The following is a 5,000-nucleotide window of genomic DNA, read 5'->3' on the forward strand; positions in this document are numbered from 1 at the left end:
ATATAAACAAAAAAACAGATGAGTTACGTTGGAGTGGTTGTTGATGAAGGAGTTGCCAGAGTGGAATTTTCTCTTATTTTAGTCTCCCCTGATTCTTGGATGCTAGGACTGCACAGAATCAACTCAGATGAGATGTCGGATAGTTTTAATATACTTACATTATGCCATTTAAGTTATGACTATGCTACTAATCCACATACTTTAATTCCTTTTTTTATTGACGAAATGTAGACATATGCGGTGATCTCGATTTACATTTCCCTTATTATTTAGAGTAATTGTACTTCAATTCTTCAATAAACCTTTCTATATAATCTGAAAACGTAGACAAAAGCTGGTCACAATATATACATTGGCCCAACTCTCATGGCTCTCCACCTATAATGATGCCGATGATGATGATATGATGATTGTGGTGGTGATCATGATGGTGATAGTGATGATGATGATGATGGTGAAGATAAATAAAATGATAACGAGTAGTAGGATGACGACGAGGATGATAATGACAATAATAATAATAAAAATAACAGGAATAGTAATTGTGATGTTGATTATAACACATATGGGATAACCATAAAACATGACAAGAGGCCAATAATATATTTTCAAACAGAATAGACATTAACACACAATAACAAGGAAGACCTGCGTTTAAAGGAAACACCAATATTAATGTTCGGAAATAATTAGTTCACTATTAGTATTCCTGTCGCTTTGTTTATTACCTTTATCATATTTATGCTTATCATCATTTAAATCATCATTGCACGAATGAAAATAATCACGATTACCGTCATCACGATCACGATTAAGTATTATCATCATTGTTCTTAGTAGCCGAAGAACACCAGTCACATGGAAGGGAATAATGCTATCAGTAATAATGGTACCTACAACAACAATAACACTATTACTGTTAATAAGACAATTATGATGATGATAATGTATCATAATGATAGTAATAATGATAATGATAACAAAACAGCAACAATGATAATGATGATATATCATAATGATAGTAATAATGATGATAACAAAACAACAATAATAATGATGATGATAATAATGGTAATAATGATGATAATGAGAACAATAATGATATCGATGATAATAATAATGCTTATAATAATAGTAATGATAATGATCATCACACTAACAACGATGATGATCGTAATAATAATGATAATAACGATAATAATTCTAAAAAGTTAACATTTATACAACTATTACCTTCATAATTATTATAATCGTTACTATTATGATAATCATTACAAGTACTAAAATTACAAATAAGGGTAACAAGAACATAATGATTCTCATGTAAGTACTAATAAAAGTATTCACATTAATAACAGTGGTAGAAGGAGTAGCTGCACCAGTAATTATAACAGTAATGCCTATTATAACAACTATTATCATTACAATAATGATAATAACAACAATAATGTCAATCTTTACTTTACTACATGGATATATAAAGACAATATTGCCAGAACAAATATTATAACCACAATTGCTGGTAACATGGATAATGGTAATTAAATGTTTTAATAGTTAAACATAAACCATTTGAACGTGGCTGATCAGAAAATAATAATCTTGATAAGGTGATGGAAAGAGTGATGAGAAAACAACAACAACCATTATGATTATTCCGATTATGATTAGAATTATGCCGATAATAATAATGGCAATGATAATGACACATCCATGTTGATAATCATGATAATGTTGGGGATAAGAGAGATGTTATCAATTACTGATTTCATTATTATGATAATGGATATGAAATAATTATGAGAACATTAACAAATGTATGTCAATAAGAAAAAAAAGATATATTAATGATTATTACGTTGATAATAATAGCATGATATTAGTAGTACTAAGGATGATAGTAATAATGATCATGATAATTATAGTAATAATGATAATGATTATGATAATGCCATTGATCATAATAACAACTACAATAACAATAACGGCAACAACAATTATAATATTAAGAGCAATTATATTGATAGTAATAGTAATGATAATAGTAAAACTAATAGTAATGTTAATACTAATGATAATAGCAATAATAACAATAACATCAAATATGATGCTAAGAATAACAGTAATAATAATGATACTGAAAATAATAATAATAATGATAAAAAATTATCATGATGATGATGAGGATAATAATAATAATGATAATAGTTTTAATGGTAATAACAATAATTATAATAGTGAAGATTATAATAATGATGATAATAATGATAACAATAAATATAATAACTATAATCATGACAAAATAATATCAATAAAGATATCAGCAATAGCAATAGCAATGATAATTACCATAATCACTATCATAACTATCATCATAATGAAAACAACAAAAACAACAGAAATAACATAACAGACAAAAAACGGATTTTCTCTTTTTCTTACGAATAAGAACATGGCCAAAATCAATATAATTCTAAACCCGCCTAGTCCCATTAGAATTCCTGGCCTGATCGTTAAAAGTGCTCCTAACCCACTTTCTAACACAGCTCTCCTTTAGACATCGACTTTTGAAAGTTTATGTTGTATCAATGTATTTTCTTCTTTTTGCGGACCAACAGAATTCTTCCCGTGTGCATTGCGAATAACATTGATCCCGGGGGTTGGCGCCCCTTAAGAATTATTTATTGACTGATTATTTTTATATTAAAGGAAAAAGGAATTGAGATAAAAAAGTAAATTAAAAAATGCAAGTAATATATACGATCCTGAAAATACCAAAAAATGATTAAAATACATATTAGAGCCATTCTGATAATGAAAAGGATTACAGTTAAATGCGCTGATTATCGTTATATAAGAGCAAAAAGGAATTGAGAGAAAATGCGATATGTTTTCAAAAGTATTGTTTGATTTATTTCGTTATTTATTACCTATTTGTTTATTATCATTATCACTTTTTTGTGAGTTGGGAATACTACAGTACATATATATATCCTCTTAAACATGAAAGTATCCACATCAAACTAAAATCACCTTACCATACTACTCAATTCTTCTCAAATGTCTCCTTGATCAAGGCATATCATCTTTCCACTTGTGAATTCAAACAAACAATCACCAAATTCACCAATGCACCATTCACTCAGCTCAGCAACATTAAGTTATTCATACCTACACTCAATAACAAAGTGATTCTTGCGCACGCATGAAAATAGAATGAACATTGACACTTGCAATCCACTTGTCATGTCACACAGCACCAAGGAAAATCCAGTTAGCCGACTCTTCCGCTCTCATGCAAAGATACATGTTATTAGCAAGGTTCTGTCATTTGCAATAGCAACTAAACTGCACTCTGAGGATCCAGTGAATACTCTTGTATTTGAAGCGAGTGTAGTATTTTTGGAAAGGAGGATGAGGCGGGTGGAAGAGGAGGTAGGGAAGAAAGGAAAGGGAGGTGAAGGGGAAAGAGTAGAAGAAAAGGGGGTGGGGAGCAGGAGGAAAAAAGAGGAGAAGAATAAAATGAAGAAAAGGAGGAGGAAGAGGAGGAGAAGCTGGAGAAAAAGAAGAGGGAAGGGGAGAAGGAGAGAGAAAAGAGGGATAAAGAAGAGTAGGAGAAGGGAGAGAGAGGGGGCAATGGGATGATACGAAGGAGGAAAATGGAGAGAAAGAAGAAGAGGTGAAAGGGAAGAGAGGGAGAGTAACGGGAGTAGAAGACGAGGAGGAGAAGGGAGAGAAGAAGAAGAGACAGAGATATAGAGAAGAAGAAGGAGTAGGATGATAGAAGTAGAAGAAGGAAAGGAAGAAAAGACCGAAGAGGAAGAACTGGAAAATGAGGAGAAAGAGAGGAGCAAGATCATTTAGAAGAAAAAAAAAGAGATGGAAATAGCAGATGGTTGGATATGGAAACAGGTTTGAAAGATAAACCTATTTTGCAGCTTTTGCTTATATCACGTTTTTCTCTTCTTTAAGCCAAAGAAATATCAGCTGAGGCCCACAGAAGTTACTGATGGCGATTTTGAGGAGCAAATAACCACAGAAGATGCAATAAAAACTACAACTATCCTAAATAAGCCTAGAACAATTTGACTATTGATAAGACGAACTTACACTTATTACAAATCTAAGATCAAACCCCTCATTTATCCAGCATATTCTTGATACAAAATGAAAATATGTTACAGCCGGAAATAGAAAATACAACGTTATAAAACACGACCTAACGAACACGTTAATTTCCCAGTGTATGTAACAGAATGTCAAGTATATAAAATGCATGATGTAGGAGATTCCTATATGTCATCGTTAATAGGTCAGTCATCTACTATCTCCAGAAATACACAAAGTTCCATATGTTTTCTTGATTCATTGCTATTGTATCATTTTCAATCCGAAACCTGAATATTTAGGTTCGATTTCAAAAGAAAATATATAGGTTGATATATATATATATATATATATATATATATATATATATATATATATATATATATATGTGTGTGTGTGTGTTTGTATATATATATATATATATATATATATATATATATATATATATATATATATATATATATATATATATATATATGTGTGTGTGTGTGTGTTTGTATATATATATATATATATATATATATATATATATATATATATATATATATATATATAAGTTGCGATTAAAAAAAAAAAGAATCTGTAGTATATCAATATATTTTCAATCTAAAGCGTGTGCACCGAGCTTCTATTTCTAAAATGAATACAATTAGTTGAGGCTAGTATACGTATAATATCTTAAGGTACAATCTCCACCATCGGAAGGAGTAACGACTGCTTATTACGGAAAATTACGCGTATTTATATTTTTTTCAGGGATTAGAAAGAATATGTGAAATTAATATACTTAACATAAATAACGATAATAAAGATAAATGGTTATAATGGTTTCGATGACAATCAAAAAGACAAAAGACAAAAAACATACACTCTGTAAACTATTGTGAAAAGTG

At 29.9% G+C, this 5,000-nt stretch overlaps 1 protein-coding gene across 7 annotated transcripts in view; it reads right to left on the bottom strand.

Moving 5' to 3' along the window:
- Positions 1 to 5,000, bottom strand: part of LOC122252766 (uncharacterized) — a 93,140-nt gene that overhangs the window by 36,986 nt on the left and 51,154 nt on the right. The gene's annotated exons all lie outside the window — the stretch shown is intronic.

Source organism: Penaeus japonicus, unplaced genomic scaffold (assembly GCF_977035675.1).
Source record: "Penaeus japonicus unplaced genomic scaffold, GWHDUDI00000001_assembly GWHDUDI00000010, whole genome shotgun sequence".
NCBI lineage: Eukaryota > Metazoa > Arthropoda > Malacostraca > Decapoda > Penaeidae > Penaeus > Penaeus japonicus.